Genomic DNA, 20,974 nt, shown 5'->3' with positions numbered 1-20,974 from the left:
TTATACAAAACATCCTTGGAGGCAAATCTAGGAACTTTTGACTGATCAGAATGGAGAGTTGGGTTGGTGGCAATGCTGAGTCACTATGATCACATTTATTGGGACATGTATCATATCCCTCCTATGTGGGCTCTGCCGATATATATATATATATATATATATATATATATATATATATATATATATTACATGGACGCGGTAGCATCCATGTAGTTATGCTTAAGGTGGTGTTTCCATAGGGTGGCTTATAACTTTGCTCCCCCTGGACGAATCCTCACTAAACTTTTCAAGTATATGGCCCACTCTGAATTTGTTTGCAAAGTTTGGAGAGGTTTGGTCAAGGGGGGGCAAAGTTATAGGGGGGGTCCCAAAACGTTTGTTTTTTCCCATAGAGATAATGGGAAAAAAATTTGCGCACGCCTACAGCCCAAACCGCTGGACGGATTTACACCAAATTTGCGGCAGGAGCGGGGCTTGGTCCCGAAAGCGTGCTTTTGCAAATTGGGTGTAAATCCGTCCAGTCGTTTTTTAAAAAATGACCAAAATGTAAGGCAAAAAAATTTGTGATATCTCCTTTCGCTCCACGGACGGACTTCCCGGTTCGCTCCGCAGACAATGCCCTGATTGGCCAAGCAGCTTGCGTGATGTCCGCGGACATGCGACGTGTTCGCTGATTGGACGGCGTGGTGCGTGAAGTGCGTCAGATTTTCTGTGGCTCCCGCCATCTTGCATTCGCGGACGACCGCGGACAGCGCGGTGAAACTTGGATTAAAAATTGTATTTAGTGGAGTGTGTTGGTGTGTAAGAGTGTTTGGGGAGGGTGGGGGAGTATGAGATAGGTTCAATGTTCTGTTTTTTTTATATGCTAGACACTTTTGTTGTGTTCGATTTGTCTGCGGACAACACGGCTGTTCTGAAATGTTGTATATAAACTAAATGGTGGGGTGTTCTGAGGACGGAGTATGTGTCCGTTTTGTTTGCAAGCAAGCTAAAATTGACCTAAGAACACTTGCAGTGTCCTTAAATGTTTGTACATAAACAAAATGGGGTGTCCTGAGGACGCTGTCCGTATTGTACTCTGGCAAGTTGAATGTGTTCTAAGAACACTCGCAGTGTCCTGAAATGCTCTGATTACTTACCAGTAATCTTCATTACTACTAGTCCTACTCTTCCTCATCACAGTACTGACGACCCTCCTCACCCTCCCTGCGGGGAAGGTCCCATGCTCTGGCTTGGTAATATGAAACTGAGTGATGTGGATGTGGGGGAGGAGTTATAGGAATTTAAAGAAATAGAAGAAGGTCCTGTGTCGGAGGCAGGGGCCTCATGAAGTAAGTACTGGGACGAGGAAGAGTGGACGTGGAGGTAATGTTTGCAATTAAACAAAATGTGGGTGTTCTGAGAATGCTGTTCGTATTGTTCGTTATCAGGTTGAAAGTGTTCTAAGAACCCTCCTTATGTCCGTTGACATTACAATTTCCTAAGGACCTTACTCGACTTTTTGTCCTCTAAACTAACGATAAATCAGGCTGCTGTGCGTCGACATTATTTGATAATCCTATCACTTGCCCCATCGACCTGGTTGACCTGCTTTTGCAACACTAAATCATATCTCCCGCCCCTAAGCCTGACATTATCAAAGCATTCATATTCATCGTCTGTCTCCGTGACGGTACAGGGTGCGTAGCCAAACGCGCCCAGTCGTCTCCAGTCCTACGCAACTTTACCGAACCCGGAAAACAGCACAAATCATCTCACAACACAGCGCGCCACAATTCGGAATATGAAACTGTGATTTAAAAGCAAACAGCAAGATTGTACATTTCGTAAAGTACTTTTATTTGACATCAAATGTTTAGAGAATATTCAGCGATTTGCATTTGTCTTTGCTGTCGATCCTCAAAAGTTCATCTTGAGTCACACGCTGTTCCTTTGCAGTACACAGGGTGTTGGTTTATGATAAAAGAAGCACTATGGTCGCACTGATAATTGGAAGGCTGTTCCAACGACGAGGCATTAGACCACCAGAATGGTTGGTATGTTGCTTCTAGCCGCTAGTACCGCGTAAGGGCATATTGGTCCTTGGCGATTGTCCCATAAAATGGTGAGTGTCATGAAGTTGTTTAGAAGTAGCTGGACTTGGCAGTTAAAAAATCCGTCGGCCGGGGTCTGAAAATCGTGGCGTGGACAGTACGGAAGGACATACCTGTTTTAAAAAACATAAATTAGTCTCACCAGCCGATCTTCATTAAAAATATTCATTTTATTTATTAGGGCTTGAAACTATTTGCTAGCGAGGATAGTGCAACGGAGTATGTTAACTTATTCCCAGTAACCCACCCTCTGTTCTCTGCCTTTTTCGGAGCCCTCTAAGCGACAGGGGACCCATTTGGTGGTGATAGTGTGCAGTAGAAAACACTATGCCACATTGAACAAACAAGTACAACTTAACCGGGCTTTAACGCCACGCTATTGTTATTATATTCCGGTATAAAATAATCTAAAGGGTTACTTACATTATATTGGCATTTTCCATCGTCTAAGCGTAGTGCAGTCCCAAAAAACGACTCTATCTGTGCCAACAATCTTTCTCATAGTGATATAATATATAAAAGTGGTTTTGTTTCAGAAATGTCATCCTTATCGTGTCTTACGTTTTTGCAACACTCCTTGAAAAGAAGTCTTTTAGCACGATCCCTGTCTGTCAAGGTCAAAAAACAATAGAACCTTATAGTGCGAGTCGTGGGCCTCTCCGGCACGCAAGCAAAAAATAGAAGCAGCTGACCTTCACTGTAAACGACCATAAATTCTTAGTTTGCAACTTTCTGTGTACAGCCATCTCTGAGAAACTGCTTTTTACACTCCATCTTTGTATATTGTTTGCGGGCTAATAAAAAAACTTTGTTAAAGGGACGTTATGGTTCCAAGTAAAACCGAAAAACCCCAGAAATTCGCCAGTTATGGTAAGCTAATCAACCATAACTCGCGCCACCACTGTGCACTGCTAAGACTAACACCCAGGACATCAAAGATGACATCACAAATGTCATTGATGACATCACTGATGACATCACATTTGTATGTACTTTTCATGAAATATGTGTACAAGGGATTCTTATTATAATGTTGCAAAAAAAGTGTCAAGGATCATTGCAATAAATATCATACCCTAATTAGTGCTTTGAACGATGCATTGATATAAATAGCATTCTATTATGGGGTTCTACCTAGTATACTAAGCTACTAATGCAGAAACAAAGCATTGTGTGCAGCGTACAAGATGAAGGTATAATATTCGTAAGGTTAATATGTTGAATAATGAAATGATAGTTGTTTTCTTAATAGATTTTTGTGTACTGTGAAATATGTAATAAGTAGCTAATAAAACCCATGTATTACATAATTGCATTGCTATAGAGAAAACAGAAAGAGACAAGAACACATACCAATATACACATACATAGGGTAAATAGCAGCTTTGAAACAGAGAAATCATCATTTATTTGCTTGAAAATAATGCTGTCTTTAAAGCTTGTGTCTTCCCCTATGTATATGTTTCATATGATGTGACTGGACTCTAAGGGAATTACTATAAGAACCTACTTGTAGGATACGTCTACAAGTAAAATACAATTTTTAGTTTCTGACTGTTACTGAAGAAAACCATGTGGCCTTGATATGTCAGCAAAAGAAAAAAGAGTGAGCAAGAAGAACACTTGCGTTGTCCTGAAATGTTCGTACATAAAGACAATGGGGGTGTTCTGAGGACATTGTCCGTATTGTTCGCTGGCTAGTTGCATGTGGTATAATAACACTTGCGGTGTCCTGAAATGTTCGAAAATAAACAAAATACGGGTGTTCTGAGGATGTTCTCCGTATTGTGTGACTGCTTAGCTGTATGCAATGAGAGAATGGCACAGAGAGTAAAGTGGAAATGGTAGAAGGGCTCTCCAAAAGATACGCGGTCCGCGGATACCGCGGCTGTCCATGGACAGGGCATGCTACATCCAGGGTTTTCCAGAAAATCCAGCATGGAAAGAAGACTGTAGGGATCAGCCAATCAGATGTTGAGGTTGTGGATTTGTGTTGAAAGAGACTGTGTGTAGTGAAGATGTGTCAGAGGTGGAGAAAGTCAGGGTGTTGGTGCTCGGAGATATGTTTGTGCATGGTTTACAACAGTATGCTCAATGCAGGCATGTTGCAAAGAATTTTGATGTTAAAGGAGTGGTGGTCGTGTGGAGCACTGTGCCTGATGGCAATGTACAGGGAATTGTACAAGTTTGTGAAGATATGGGCAGGATCAACAGTCCCCATGTGGTAGTTTTGCACTAGGGTGCTTTCCGTTTGGGCTACGTCAGTGCCCCTACTTTGTTGGCAGATTTGGAACACTTGGTTCAAGCAGTAATGAACATCCTTCCAAATGCCAAAGTAATTTTTTCTGGATTACTAACTAGGGAAATATGGGACAATAGTTCAGTTTTTTTGTCCTCAGCAAAACAATGCTAGGTGTGTAATCAACCGAGGCATGTGTGCCTTCATGCTTAGAGCTGGTATTTTCTTCTGTAATAATGAGAATATTGATTCCAGTAATGCTGTTTATTTTAAAGAAGATGGCATTTCCTTATCTTTTAAGGGAAATGCCATGCTGTTTTGGAATGTAAGGGTTGCTTTGGAGAAGGTTATGTGAAGATTTTAGGAGTAAAGTAAGAAAAAAAGAAGAAAAAAAATACAAAATAACAGGTGTCTGCCAAGCATCTGCAAAAAAAACAAAAAAACGGCTCTTTTCAGAGCCAACTTCAAAGGGGAAATGGGGCACACTATTTAAATGTACATTCACCCCGCTCAGATTTTCGATGTGTCCGCGGACATGGCGGTAGTCCGCGGACATGAAAATCACTACGAGGGGGTTAGTATGTTCTATGTTACATGTCAGGGATATTATGGTTAAGTTGTGCTACTAAAAACCTATGAAATTCAGTGAAAAAAACTTTGTTAAAGGGACGGTATGGTTAAGTTGTGCTACTAAAAACCTATGAAATTCAGTGAAAAAACTTTGTTAAAGGGACGTTATGGTTCCAAGTAAAACCAAAAAACCCTTGAAATTCGCCAGTTATGGTAAGCTAAGCAACCATAACTCACGCCACCACCGTGCACTGCTAAGACTAACACCCAGGACATCAAAGATGACATCACAAATGTCATAAGCTGTAACCTGTCGCTTTGAACTTTTAAAATTTCAAATCCGAAAAACTACCTTTATTTAATTGTCCGTATCTCTGGAACCGTTTGGGCTAGGAACTTGGTTTAACTTTCCTCTTAGAATCTCAGCTTTTCAACAAGCTTAGAAACGACTTGCTCCTCCTTATCCTTTTGCCGTAATTGTGATTCACGCATTCGCAAATTTTGCCGCGATTCGCGATTTGGTTAAAAATCCAGCCACGTGTGAAAACAGCAGCATCCTTGCTTTCCTTTGCCAAAAATTTGTTTAACCTGCTAGTTACTCCTAGATCCTTGCTAAAGAGAGCCTCAACTCATCCCAAGTATATTTCACTCACCCTGAACCTCCTAAAGGGAATTAAAACCATTTTCAGCATATTCCTCACTTCATTGTCACCATATTCAAAGCATTTTGCCTGTGTCTCAAAACTCCTATCTGTAGTCTAAGCTTGCTGGGGTGAACTGAATTACATTTGATTGCATTTCTAAGAACTGTGTGCTCTTCCCTTCATTTACTTACATTGCATAAGGGGGGGAGTGGATTGCCAGAGAAAAGTGATTACTTTGTTTTATTGAAATCATATTGAGTATTTTCTGTATTGCATTTTCATTCAACATTGCATCCATCTGAAACTAGATAAAGCATTCTCTACCACCTTATTCTTCTGTTCCTATTCCCAAGCGTGCTACATCATCCTTTATACCACTCCTGGGTAATCAAATCAGTTTGTTAGTAGAACATTACCCATTATTGTTAACTGCTCACGTTCTGAAGTGTGATATTAATTATTAATTTATCATAAAAGTGTGATATATATATATTGTTTAATTTTTCCCAAATAAACCTTTTAAACTTGCAAAACAGAACTACTTCTTGGCTCAGGGGTAGTCATCCAGAAATCATGAACTGGACATAAAGATATATCAATAAGGGTTTCCATTCAGTATCCCAGACTAGGCATTGACTTAGCTGTAGTGCTGGATTGAATCCTCTTACAAATTGGGGGCTCGAGCCGAACGTTTGGGTTAGATCTATCACTTGTGCAGATTAATACAGTGTGCCAGCTGACCAGATACATATATCCGGTCGGATCACCACGCTGTGTTACGCTGTAAAGCACTCCTCAAAGGAACGCTCTAAGGAAAAGGACTGTTTTGCAAAAATAAAATATAAACTTCTGTAAGTCAGGAAGGAACTCAAATTCCAGAATGACGACCTTGGTAGATATGAAAATAGCCAGAGAGCACTTCTTACATAAGCTATTTGTGAGAGGTGAGTGGGGTCATCACGACCAGACGGTCTGGTTGCAGGCAATCGCACCCCAGGTCACTGAAACAGGTTCAGATATATGAAGAGACCAGGGTCCCTTACATGTGGCCCTGAGTGAACTATATATGTCCCCTAAGGCCAAGGATGAGCACAACAAGATTGCCAGGGTAGCGGCATATTTATACTTACATATGGGAGCCATGCAGGACAAATGTGCTGAAGGCCAAGATCTGGCGAGTAGGCAACTGCTGGCATTACAGAAGGCCCAATCTGATCTGGACTCTTCTGAGCAGAGGCTGCAGAGGAGCCAGGAGTCAGAAAATGATAGTAGGCAGTATATCATTAAAATAAAAGAGGACATGGATATACTGCAACAGGAAAAGGCTGACCAGGATACCAGAATTCTGGCCTTGCAGAAGGAATGCCAAGACAGTTTGGACACCCTACTGCAGAGCCAGAAAAAGCTGGAGCAACAGATCAATTTCAACAGGGCATGCACAGAGCAGGTAGCCACCCTGCAAATCCAACTAGACAGAGAGAAAGAGGAGAGCAATAAACTGATCCTGAAAGGCCTGGATACCCAGGCAGAGTTTGATCAGGAGCGCCAGAAAGCTGGGGACGACCTGACGGCACAGATGCGCCACTTAAAAAGAAAAATGGAAGAAAATCACCTGGCCCACCAGGGACTAGGTGACCTCCAAAAAGAACACCAGGACTTGCTAGAGCACACCAGGAGGGTGGAGGAGGCTCTGGCAAGAAAGGAGCAGGCCAGTAGGGAAGGGACTCAGGAGGTAACCCTCCTGCAGCAAAGACTGGCCCAGTACTCCAGGACCAATCAGGAGGCACAGCGAGAAAATGAGGCTCTCTGACAGTTCAATGATCGGCTCCAGCAACAGGTAGCGATGCAGGAGAGACTGATAGAGTTGAGTAAGGCCTTAACTGAGGAACTGAAAGCGCAGGCTCTTGCATTGCAACAGTTGGCAGGGGCGGATAGAGACCAGGTTCGCTGGGAGAGGGAGACTCCTGAGCATAACCTCAGGAGCCCTAGTACCAGAGGTCTTTATCTCTCTCAGTCCCTGGACTTTGCCACCCCCATGTTCCTTGGCGCACATGAGCACCGGGCCACAGGGATGGCAGATTACTATCCAGCCAGAAGCATGGGGCTCATAGGCCAGTACCTCCCAGGAATGGATGGGCGGGCATCCGGGTATGGGCACCCAAGCACAGTGCAATTTAGTGGGGAACCCCAGGAGAATAGGCCCACTAAGGGCATCCTGAAAACTTCTGCCCAGTTAGGTCAGTGGGGGGGGGTACCCATCAAATCCTGGCAGCAAGGAGGAATCTGAAGACTCCTCTGAACGGCGCAGGACACAGGAGACCAGGTCCCCACATTCTGCCAGCCATTCCCAGGCTCGCAGAATCCGGGAAAACCTGGAAGATCAGACAGGAACCTCCGGGAGCAGTGCCTCTGAGTCAGAGGATGAATGGACCAGGGTTACCCGAACCAAAAAGGCCAATAAGGCAAAAAGGGCCTTGCTTAAGGACCCATTGGAACAGATTAAGGCAATCAGGAGTGTCATCACGCCTTATCATAAGAATGCCAAGTACTCTGTTTGGGAACTCTTGGAGCTCTATGAGCAAATGATGGGGACTTTTCATTTGAAGGTCAGCCAAAGCTGTTTCCAATATGTAAAGTGGACATTCTCCCCAGAATACTCCAGTTTCTTTGCGGGGCTGGAGGACCAAAATCATTCAAGGTGGTCCACCTATAGGGCGGCCATATTAAAACATTTTTCTGTTCACAGAAATCCCCAAGAGGCTCGCAAGGCAGCCTACAGTTTGCAGTGTGGGGAGGATCAGGCCCCACAAGAGTTTGTGCAAGAATTAAAGCATGCTTTTGCACAGACCACTAGAAGGGTGCGCACAGACAGCAGAGAATTTGTCAAAACATTTTTCCATGCCTTGCCCAAATATATAATGACCCAGCTCGTGAGAGATTTTCATGAGAAAAGATCTTTAGACTGGGTCATTGAACAGGCTACCCGGATTTATGAGGTGCAGAAGCCCATAGAAAATAAAAGCAATACCCAGAAAAATCCCAAAACCAACAGCACCCCTGCTGCTGCCAAGGTGGCAGAGGTAAAGGTCACCCCCGTTTTGGATTTGGAGATGGGGGGCCTAAAAACCTACCTGCACCTAATAATTCACAGCCCAGAAGGCCCTCAGGCCAGTCACAGACAGGGAGTCGAGGAGGTAGTCCCACAAATGGGGTCCCCCGCTCCCCTGACTATGTAAATCCCCGCTATAAGGGAAACCGACCAATCCTGGGTTATGTGTGGACTCCTCCAGCCCAAGGGGGGGGATCCGGCCAAGCACCTAACCCAGGGAACTTCCCTCCCAACTTCCCACAGGAGGGCAGAAATTCTCCAAATCCTGGGCAGAACTTTTTCCCCGAGTATCCGCCCAATTTGCAGCCCCAAAATCATCCATCCTTCTTTCCCCAATTCCCTGAGCCCAGACAACCTAATCCGGGAGAGGGGAGGCCAAGGGTGGAGGGGTACCAAAATCTTCCCAACCAGGGGTACTACCAGAGAAGGGATAGCTATCCTTCCCGGGATCAGCTCAGGGGAGAAAATAGAGCCCCGTATCAGCCTGAGCGGGTTTCACAACTTGAGCGCCATGTCCAAAATATGGCATGAGATCTGGGTCACATAATGAGGGCTCAACAGAACCCTCAGATGAGCATGCCACCGCAGAATGCCCCAAACTCTGGAACTGGTGCTCCAGAACAATGACGGGGGCAGCACCCCGATAACACACCGGTTCCCAGGGAGGAGGCACAAGGGGAAGGGGAGTGTAAAGCCTTGGAGGAAGCTTCCTTCCCAACTTGTAAACAGCCCCCCGAAAACCAGGAACCCGGAAAAAAAATCTCCTGCCCCTGAAAGCCTGCTTCCCAAGGAGCAGAGGGGGGGTAGGAGAAACAAAGGACCCAAACAGACCCACTTTGTGGAGGAGGTTCAGGTCTTCCAATTTGAGGGAGAGGGATCCTCAGAAGATCCTGGGAAAAGGATCTTCTCCTTCAGAGATGGGGGAACTCCTCCCAAAGAAAAATGGGTTCCAAGGGATGTCAATTCAGACTGGGGAGATATGGAGACTGAGCTACCGCCGCCCATCATCTCATCCCAGAACCCACAATACCGAAATCCCCTGGTTCAAACCCATCCTGATGACTGCCTTCAAAAAGGGCGGGCGGCCCAGAACCGGAACCAGGGGAACCCACAATGGCTCTGATCTCCAGTTGCCAACTTTTTCTTTCAGATTCCCAAGGCTCTCCACAGAATTCTGCCCAAATCTCTTCTCTCGCCATGTCCAAAACCAGAAAGTTAGCCCACCAGTTGTCCAAAAATGTGCATTATCTGTGCCCCCTTGAGGAGAAGGAGGGAAGATACTATGCCCCGGTACAAGTACAAGGGCAGGGTACAATTTTGGCACTGGTGGACACTGGATCCCAAGCTACCCTTCTGTCCAAAAGGGCCTTTGAGGAACTAAATGCAGGAAGGGGGGAGAATTACCGAATTCCTCTCACCTCTCTTCCTGGACAACTGCAGAACTTTGACGGGAAGGAAATTCCCGTTGAGGGGACTGCAGACTTGGACATTAAAATTGGGCGACACAAGGTGAGACACCCGGTCATAGTAGTGACTCCAGAGACTCCAGAGACTGCAAGACTGTTTACGGATTCCTCCTCCCCTGAGTTACGGCCCAATAGAAATTGTACCCAAGCCTCCTCACCAATAGGGTTGACTAGGGAGCATTTGACCTTGTCTCTGTTCTCATTCAGGAGTGACCAAATACTGCGAGAGTTTCTAGAGCAGATTGTCTGTATAAACCTTTGGTGCCTGTTATTCCTCTCGGCTGCCTTTATGCTCTTTATACTAGCTCTATATCTATTTTTGGCCTTTCTTACTTTCTCGCAGTAGAGGGCTCCAAGTGAGTACATAGACTTCAGGCCTCAAATCTCAGATCTTAATCCTCTCTCGGCATCCCTAATTTCCCTATTAAAGGGGAGTATAGTGCCCCCCGTTTTTACCATGTGTCTCTTTTTAACAATAGCATGATGGCCAGAGAATCTTAATATCCAATCTTCTATGTCATTCACCGACATATGATTGAAGTCACAGAAGCCAACAAAAGCATTAGGTTTAAGCGCTTCCGTGGCCGTTCTTATGTTCTTCTCGGACCACACAATTCTTGATCCTGTGGGATTGCTTTGGATGTTACCAATATTCAATATATGGGTGGGGGCGGGGAAGGGAAGCAAAGTGTGCAAAGCAGCGACGCATGGCCGCTCCACTTATTGGGTGTAAATCTCATATCGACCAGTCTAGTCAACATCTCGGGGGACATGAATATATAGTCCAGGGTGCTAAACGAGGATCCATTGGACCAAGTGTGTTTCCCAGGTCGATCTCCCAATGTGCGGCCATTTATCATCGTAAGATCCCAGAAATCAAACAATTGCAACCATCCTAACCCTTCGGTCTCTCTCTTTCCGTGGGTCATCAGGCATCTTGCATTTAGATTGGGATTGAAAGATATTGATACCTCATCAGTCATATGACAATTAAAGTCCCCCATAACTGCCACGGCTACATTGCCGGGTCTCGATGACCAAGATGACAGTAAATCCTGTATTGCCTCTTGTAGCTTGTCTCTTTCTACTGCTCCTGGGGGGTTATAAAGGTTAATAAGAAGAAACCTCCCTAGGCCACTTTCATTGTGGTATTCCACCTCTACCGCTATGAGATTTTCCTCAGCTTTACACTGGATCTTTCTAGACGTCACCGTGTTAGCTACCCCCGTGAGTAATCCTCCATAAGGGTGGCCCTTATTACCCCGGTTAGCAAGTGATTGGTGTATGACAAAACCATCTAGCAGCAGAGGATCCAGTGACCACGTTTCTAGGAGACAGATGCAGCTGTGTTGTGACAATAAAGCTACCAAACCCTCCGACCTCAGGAGGTGTGCAAAGCCTCAGCAGTTCCATGTGACTAATGAAAAGCTTCAAAGGTTCTGTATTAGTTGCGGCAGAGATTCCACCAACGACTTAAGTACCTGCTGTATTTCAACCAGGACACGATTAGCCCCTCCCCCAGACTTAAGCTCATTTGCCACCGGGACTGATGTGTCCATGACCTCAGGTTCAGCGCAAGGATCTTTCTCCTGCGGGTCCACGTCAATGTCAATATCTACTGCTCTCAGTTCTTCTTTATATTTTCTGATCAACTGGATTGTAGACAAAAAAGTACAGTGTACACCATAGACGTGGAAATTAGGGCCTTTCAGGGGTTCAATGAACAAGATGTCCTCAGATTTTAAGACTCGAAGTTGAGGTATATGGTAAAGTCTGGCTAATAACTCTGAGCGCGCCAGCCAAGGGTTTTTTCCACTGGGATATAGATTCTTAATAAAAACAGATGCGGTTCATGTTGTTATCCTTAGCAATGCTCTTCTGTTCAGGATGTGTTGTCATACTGGATTCAAGATCAAGCTCAGAATCCATGAATGAGACTTCAATTGCAGCTTCACAAATAGACTTCTCTTTGAGTACCAGCCAGTTTGTAAGTGGTCCTTTTGTCGTTGCCGCCCGTGCAGCTGCTCTCGCTAGTCTTTTCCTGGCTTTTTTAGGACATTTTGAAGGCACAGGCCTGGGCTCTGCTGTAGGGAATGGAACACTCATTGTGGGTATCCTATTTTTGAGTGCTTTCTTAGCCGCTCTACGTTGTTTCCGTGAATGGAAGGCCTTCGAGCTTAGATCTGGCTCTTGATCATCTGCCTCTAAGGATGCTTCTTCAGATTGAAGATTTCCAGTTCTTCGCCCTCCTCAACAATGAGAAGGGCGTCGGATAAATTTACTTCTGTTTCTTCCTGGAAGGGATTCTTCAGATCTAAAGCCATAGAGATGGAGTTGGTGTTTGCCAGGATACGTTCTGACATTTGCAAAAGAATCTTAAGCGCAAATTGAAGGGCGGCCACAGAAGATTGTAGCTCAGCTAGCTCAGTTGCACTTGCATATCTGCCGATGTTAACCTCCCCCTCATTATCTGGAACATCCTCCATCGATGCCATTGCAAGATTCGGGGAAGCAGATAAACGCCCACTGCTTCCTTCCACATTATATTCCCCCGAGGGGGTAATCCTGCTGTTTTCTTTTATACTGCTGGATATCATCTGTGGTGGTTGTGTAGACATCCCTCTTGTATATTTAAGCAGAGATCCAAGAGGGAATTGTTGTCTATGTCATCGAGATTAGTGGCATTTAGAGAGATGCCCCCACTTTGCCCCGTAGCTGCAGTTTCTTCAATTATGGTGGAATTTGTTTCAGGGGGAGGGTTCACAGGAAAGAACTCTGTGATCGCCCCTTGTGCTACAGGTTTGGCATATTGATCTTTCTTCTTCAATTTCCCCCCCTTCTTATTGGTCTCCTTAGGCTCCTTAACAAGTTGAGACTTGGTTTTCCGGAGATTACAAATTCAGTGGGGGGCTTTTTTCCTCCGCTGCATATTTTCAATGTAACTCACTTTAGGAAAAGAGAATGTGTTTGTCCAGATAGTGTGAAGCTATCAGTGTGAATATAATAGAGGATATTAATGTCAGCAGGGAGAGAATGTTATTTCCTTCTGCCACCTGTGGGATTTAAGATGTTATCCCACAGTCTCCAGCAGCCCCTAAGAGGCTCTTCTCACCACACCACCCCACTTCTGCACTCCAAGTGTCAAGGCTCTGCCAGCCAGGATCAAAGGCAGAAGCCAACAGTCTCCAGGACGGGCTTTCTGGCTCCACTTCACCCCAAGCTCTGTTCTCGAGCAATACTCGGGAGCTACGCAGTCTATAGTGCTGCAGGGACCACCTCCTGCTCAGTAAACCAGACCCGGGGGTGTTCCGCTCAACCACCCGACCCAACTTCTGGGCCCTTCAGCATTCGGCCAGGGCACTCACACCCCCTACTGCTCCCTGCTCGCCCCTTCTTCCTATAGGCAGACAGGGAAGCAGGCGCCAAACGCTATGTCTGCATTCCTAAATGTCAAGCCGCACCTTGCCTTCTGAGGCCGCTCCCGACCACAGTGATCCAGACACCCCGCCTTTATGACCTCCTAATTGGCCACTGCTGTGCACTGCACACGCAGCTAGGTCAAGGGGGAATGGACCAACCACTCCCTCACCACACGAGGTAAAGCTCCAACAATCCCAGAGCTAACCGAGAGCACGACCCAGAGCACTCCGAGCGCACGAGCTCAAGCTCACCACAACCGGCGACTCCTTTAGTAGCAGGCACAGCACACGCAGTGGGAGCGCCCTCCGCTCTCATAGGGGCAGGGCACAATCTTACCCTGATTATTGCTCCAATGGCCGTGGCCCGCTTCTGCGCCAGTCGTGCTCCCTCCCCTGTTGGCTTCGGGCTATGGGCTGTGGGCTAAACTGGACTGGGCTGGGTTGGGCTGCACCCCCGTCCAAGTAGCCAGCTGCAGCCAACGGATCCGCTTCAGCCGCTAACGTCCCGGAGCAGCCGCCGCCCGCAGCACACTCTCTCAGGGATTGCGAGAAAACGTGGTTAGAGGAAAGAACCTCTGAATGTCGGATAGCGTAACTCAAGCCGCACCTCTCACTCTCTCAGCTCGGTTCTTGGTTCTCTGCAGAGGCCGCTTCTGAGTCACAACTACCTATGACAACAGTAGTAGTGAGATGTACAGCATGTTGTGGGATGTTTTTACCCATGCATCCGAGCCCTACCAAAAAAACTGTGCATTATTGGCATTGAAAACATCATGATGGCCAGAGCTTCCCAGAAAATGCACAGGGAAATGCATGACGAATAGGCTGCCACCCATTTTTGCCGATGTTATGGGCACAGAAGGGCACTGCCTAAAACCACCATGGGCTACCTACACAGTAGCCTGAAACCATAGGGAATGGCAATGCTGATTGCTAAAAGCAACCTAGAACTGTGGGGAATTAATTTTCTTAAATCCCAAAAATGGTTGCATTACCAGTACTCACCACTATCAGAAAGCCGGTGTTTTAAAACAACACCAGACATTTGTGTAAAACTGAATAAATGAACCCAAAGCAGGCCAAAGAAAGACTTACCAAGAAGTGGATACAATGTGAAGTTATATTCTGAAATGACTTGAAGGTTTATAACAAGACTGGCTGAGCTCTGCAGGTCTGCAGCGGCTTAAACAGAAACTGGATTTAAAATTACCAAAAATCGAAATGTGTAAATAAACTGAGGGACAGACTTGTGACTGCCACATAGTTTGTCACTGTTAAAATGTCATAGGTTTGAACTTAGAATCAGCATTCCAGCTGCATGTGTAAAAATTGTTAGATTTATTTGAATGCAGAAAACTGGGTAACTAAAAGTGACAGTAGCTGGGGCCTGGCTTAAGGAACTGGATTCTGCCCGACAACTTCCCCCCAATTGGAGTGAAACTGGATACACAGCAGTTCGCAGGCCTGGCTGCATTCTGAGGGTAGGTTACCCCTCTCTGATTGAATTACCAAGGAACTGCTAGAGACTAAACAAAGGACCCAGGCAGAGGGTTTATTGGGGGGAGGCCATAAATGGCTTCCTCTTGAACAATGGGCCTTCCAGGGCCCAGGCAGATGGTTTATTAGGGGGACCGTAAAATAGCTTCCTCTTGGCAGAAGCTGGGAGGGGCAGGGTCTCTGAGCTTGGCAGAAACTGGATAAACTGGTTTCTACACCATGTAACCTGAAAAGACACACCCCTGTTGGCCAGAATATGATTCTAAGAAAGATGTATAACTCACAGTGCGGACTTGTCAAAATTATTTAAATGATACCATAATTCTTGTGAATTTTCTGTGCACGTTTTAAGACGCGTTGGGAATTTGTGTGATGTTCTGGGGCAAAACCCCACTATTTATGGATACTACAGACTCTGTGTTTAAGCTAGAGACATGGGAATTTACTGGAGTATGTAAGAACAGGCCGTGTATATGTGTACAATTTTTAATGAAGAACCAAGGTTGCATAACCCACTAAAATCGAAAATAAGTTGCCATTTTTGAATGCAAGCCCTCAGAAAGAGCAGAGTTTGAACAGAGTATACCTCATGTGATAGGTAATATGTACATGCAATGACAAACCACTATGTATTTGAGAAATGTGTATTTTGATCAAATATAGATTTGTGTGCAATTTGACAGGGGTGTGTCATTTCTGCAAGCCATTAAATGACATCATTCTGACACACAATCCTGCTCTCCAGTGAGAACGCAAAGAATTCTCCAACCTATCAGAACTCTGAAGGGGTTTGGCCAAGAAAGCTAGCCTCTCTACCCACTTTCAAAACACATAAAAAGAGACTGCTGGGACAGGTAGGGACATTGAATTCCATTTGCTGCGGAGCATGCTGACCGACGACTTCACATCCAGAGATCCTACACTTAGACTTCCAAGCTAAACAGAGACTACAGAACTTTGAACCAAGAAGGTCCACTGCAAGCAAAAGTATTTGTCAGCAGGCCCAAAAATCATTTGCAGACTATTCACAGCCGGACCGAGGTGCTGATTCTGGCCTGAAACCCTGTGCCAGAAAGATCCAGAAGCAGTGCTGTACCCAGAGAAAGCAGAGCAGTATCCAGAACCAGAGGCCAGAGATCCAGAGTGACCCAGACCGCTGTTAGCAGAACCAGAGAGCTGACCCAGATCACTGTGAAGTGCCAAGACCGGAGTCCAGTCCAAAACCTGACCAGATCCGTGGGGAGGCCTATTTCAAAATATATTGTGAGTACCTAGCAGAACTGTGCAGAACCAATCTCTTAGTTAAAATAATATAATTCAATCTATTTTAATGTAACCAGAACTGCCTCCTAACTGTCACCTGTCATTTTCTAGCTGCAAGCTGTAACCTGTCGCTTTGAACTTTTAAAATTTCAAATCCGAAAAACTACCTTTATTTAATCGTCCGTATCTCTGGAATCGTTTGGGCTAGGAACTTGGTTTAACTTTCCTCGGAAAGCTTAGAATCTCAGCTTTTCAACAAGCCCTAATCGTGATTCACACATTCGTGAATTCTGCCGCGATTCGCGATTTGGTTAAAAATCCAGCCACGTGTGAAAACAGCAGCTTCCTTGCTTTCCTTTGCCAAAAATTAGTTTAACCTGCTAGTTACTCCTAGATCCTTGCTAAAGTGAGCCTGAACCCATCCCAAGTATATTTCACTCACCCTGAACCTCCTAAAGGGAATTAAAACCATTTTCAGCATATTCCTCACTTCATTGTCACCATATTCAAAGCATTTTGCCTGTGTTTCAAAACTCCTATCTGTAGTCTAAGCTTGCTGGGGTGAACTGAATTACATTTGATTGCATTTCTAAGAACTGTGTGCTCTCCCCTTCATTTAGTTACATTGCATAAGGGGGGGAGTGGATTGCCAGAGAAAAGTGATTACATTGTTTTGTTGAAATCATATTGAGTATTTTCTGTATTGCATTTTCATTCAACATTGCATCCATCTGAAACTAGATAAAGCATTCTCTACCACCTTATTCTTCTGTTCCTATTCCCAAGCGTGCTACCTCATCCTTTATACTACTCCTGGGTAATCAAATCAGTTTGTTAGTAGAACATTACCCATTGTTGTTAACTGCTCATGTTCTGAAGTGTGATATTAATTATTAATTTATCATAAAAGTGTGATATATATATATTGTTTAATTTTTCTCAAATAAACCTTTTAAACTTGAAAAACAGAACTACTTCTTGGCTCAGTGGGGTCAGGGGGATTCCAAGAGAGGGGTGTTATATATGGGTAGTCATCCAGAACTCATGAACTGGACATAAACATATATCAATAAGGGTTTCCATTCAGTATCCCAGACGAGGCATTGACTTAACTGTAGTGCTAGATTGAATCCTCTTACAATGTTCACTGAAGATGCTTCAGGCGGTAGCTGAAAGCAACAGAAGATAACTACTACCCAAGCAGTTGTTATGTCTTCCCTACAGCAAGTATGAGCCGAGGAAAGTGATTGCAAGGCAGCAGAAGTTTCAGATCGAGGCCGATCAGAAAGGACATGAACAATGTATTGATCTAGGAAAAACACAGTTTGAAAAGGTGTTACATATGAAGCTTACTTATCTGATATATAAGGTACTCCTCGTCGTATGAGACACACATTGGCTGCCGCCACTGTCATTTTTTTTTCATCGCCCACGAATGGGCAATTACAGGGTCATTACGGCCCTGCTGAACCTGGTAATTGCCCATTTGTGGGCACCAAAGAAAAAGTGCTCCCCATACCCATTCGGCCCCATAGGGATGAATGGTAATGGGGAGGTCGGATGCACCGGCACCGTTTTAACGGTGCCGGTGCATCCAACATGCTGGGCTCGCGGGTGCCACACTGGCGGGCAGAAAGGTACCCGCAAGCCCAACTCGTCGTTTGCCGGTCCGGGAACTACAGTACCGGAAAGCTTACTGGTACTGTAGTTCCCAGACCGGCAAACTTATAATGAGGCCCAGCTGGCCTCATTACAACCCCGGCGGTAGCTGTGCCAGTAGTACCGGCATGGCTGCCGCCGGAGTTGCATCCGGGACCAGCACCCGCGAATGGGCAATTACCGGTCCATTCTGTGTTCGGCAGACCGGTAATTTCCCATTCGCGGGTGCCGGTGTGAACGCACTCCCCAACCCCATTCTGCCCATGGGGCTGGCTGGGAATGGGGGGCATGGATGCACCGGCACCATTCATAACGGTGCCGGTGCATCCACGATGTGGGCTTGCAGGGTGCCTTACATTACGCCAGGGCAGACCTGGCGCAATTGAAAGCACCTGCGAGCACAACTCAGAGTATGGCGGTGCGGTAGCAACGGTGCCGGTGCCTTACCAGCACCGTTGTTACCTTTGTTACCATACTGCCATGCTCGTAATGAGGCCCACTGTCTCCTTCCTGCTACATCTAGTGTTTGGCTTGTAGTTCCTTCAGTGTTCTTCCTGTGTATGTGTGATGTCAATGTTTCATGTTAGTAGAGTCACTGGGGATTGTAAATGGTGGTGTGGAGATGGTGTGTGTGTGTGTGTGTGTGTGATGTCTGCTCCTAGAAGGTTTCTGTAGAAGGAGATTGGTGCATTTCTGGTAGTGTACCTGTGAGGATGGATGTAGTGTTTTGACTGCTTGTGAAAGTGTGTATTTTTGTGGGAATGTTACTCGGGCGAAGGACAAGTGCTGTGCCCTGTCTGCACATCCTGCTAGTTACCGTGTGTTGGAGAAGGAAGTTGGTGCATGAGTGCCTGTCAGCTCAGAGAATATTGGAGTGAAGTGTGAGTGATGTTAATGAGTGCTCTTTGTTGTGTCAGATGGGTGCTGGAGAGCTGAGAGAGTTGGCCAGTGGGTATGCCCTGGTCTGAAATGCACTTAAAGGCGTGACTGTAAATGCAACTAGTATGAAGTGGAATAATTCCTTCTAAGATCTACTGAAATTCCTACTGCCTCAACGTCCTGCACCTGCCTGTCCTTTTACAACATAACACTGCTTCACTTCATTCCCTGGGTGCCACCAATGGGGGTCAACTCCCATCTGGATAAACATGGACTGTTGTCTCCTGCGCCCTAACTTTACGCAGTTCACCCCCTTCCAGAGTTAGAAATCGACTGCCTCTTGTTTCAGCTTCAAAACAGCCATGGGTCTTCTCTGACCTCTTGCTACGTGCGGCTCATCTGAGTTCTAGGTTCCACACCACGTCTGAGCCACACAAGAGGTTGATCACAAGCCTCTGGGCATCTCTGTCTGCCAGGAAGTGGCAGGCCACTCCTCAATTCACCTCTACAATAGTTCACCGTTGGGTTTTGTTTAAAGCAGCGCCTCGTTTTATTATAATTTCACCCATATTAATGCTTGCTGTGGGTGCAAGAATCTATTGGGGACAATTACGAACCCTATAGGGTGAAACTCTGATGTTACTCTGGCCCGTGGGAGGAAGCCATAGAAACGAGTGAGCCATACTTGAATGAAGCGTTTGCTAAACAAAAATTGAGGTGGGCAATCTGGAGTATAGCCCAACTAGGTCCACCCATTTCTTCACCCAGTGCATAGGTGAGATGAGTTAAGTTACCTAAGCGAGAGATTTATAACGGTCGGAAGTTCAGAGCAAGAGGGTTGATATGCTGATGCATGACCAATGGAGTACTGGAGAATGTGTTCCGGAAGTGACGCTCGCCAAGTACTACCAAACTGTGGGGGGAATAGTTTGGTTGGCGTTCAAACTCAGATGGTTGCATGTGAGTGACATGTAACACTACTGTGCGAGGATAAAGGATACCTGGATGAGGTAGGATGGAAGAGTATGATAATACAACTGAAAGACTATCATATTAGCAATTGCCACATTTTGGGTGTGCCTGAGTTCTGCCTTTCCCTTTCACCCTATGCCCATCCTCCAATATGTGGGTGGATCCGAAGGGTATGAAGAGATTTTGGTGTCTCTGAGGTCTGCTTTAAGCCCATCATCCGACTACTGGGTAGTTCCGTAGGACTTGAAGAGACTAAGAAGTGTCTGTACCTTATTATTAGGATTGTTGTTATGCATGCACTATGCACATCTTTTGATGAGGAGATATATTATCTTTCATTTAATGTGCTGCTTTGAAACTTACATTACACTTGTCTGCGATGACAAGCACTTCCAGAAGGACATCCCCTTACTTTACCCACTGCAGAGTGTGACTTGCTGCTCATAGACTGATCCGTCTCACACAACACCTTCTGCTTCTTCCCAGCATTGTATGGTTTGTCCACGTAGAACCCTTGGCAGAGATGGTGTTCAGGCCTTTCAACATTTTCAGTTGAAATTAGCCTCGAGTTCTGGGGGGCCCTGAGCAACTGCCGCCATGTTGGTAGTCGGATCACAAAGTAAAATCCTTCTTCAATTCAGTATATGAAATCTACACTTTGAAGTGCCGCTAGTAGGTCCTGGGAGGCTATAGCCCCATATAATTTGGTAGTAGCTACGGACAGAAGCTCAGAGGCTAGCTTCGAGCCTCGACATTAGTGTAGCCCTGGATCTCTTCTAGACTTAGCAACACCCCCAAGCCCACACCTTACAGGCTGCTTTCGCTGGCGCTCTGCGGTTTTCATCTCACTTGTGTATCTATATTGATTGATTGATTGGTTATTTATTATGCGTCTAACACAAGTGCTTCAAGGTGCAACAAGGGAAGGGAGGGGGAACAGAGGGAGGACAAGACAATGATCTTGCTAGGCCTAGTGTCATTGAGATTGTGCAAGTGGGCAAACCAGAAGTGCAAGGGAGAGGGGAGAGGGATAAGTGCACCTGGAGCAGCAAGGCCGAGTTAAGTGCTGGGAGGCAGGGACTCCAGGGGGCAATCCCAGCCCTGTAGTGCAAGGTTAGCCAGGAGGCAGTGCAAGTAGGGCCAGGCGTCAAGTGCAGGGGGCTG

General features: G+C 45.7%; 1 protein-coding gene across 10 annotated transcripts in view; it reads right to left on the bottom strand.

Moving 5' to 3' along the window:
• KCNJ16 (potassium inwardly rectifying channel subfamily J member 16) overlaps nt 1-20,974 on the bottom strand; it is an 803,454-nt gene that overhangs the window by 581,656 nt on the left and 200,824 nt on the right. For 2 of the 10 annotated variants that reach the window (XR_011305161.1, XR_011305159.1), the window contains one exon: nt 1,841-2,206. The exons of the other annotated variants lie outside the window; for them this stretch is intronic. The gene's annotated coding sequence lies outside the window, so the exon portion shown is untranslated. Of the gene's footprint in view, nt 1-1,840; nt 2,207-20,974 lie in introns of those variants that run through there. 10 annotated transcript variants of the gene reach the window in all.

The sequence above is a fragment of the Ambystoma mexicanum genome, chromosome 3q, assembly GCF_040938575.1.
Source record: "Ambystoma mexicanum isolate Mex_15411 chromosome 3q, UKY_AmexF1_1, whole genome shotgun sequence".
Taxonomy (NCBI): domain Eukaryota; kingdom Metazoa; phylum Chordata; class Amphibia; order Caudata; family Ambystomatidae; genus Ambystoma; species Ambystoma mexicanum.
This window is presented reverse-complemented; position numbering and strand designations above follow the sequence as displayed.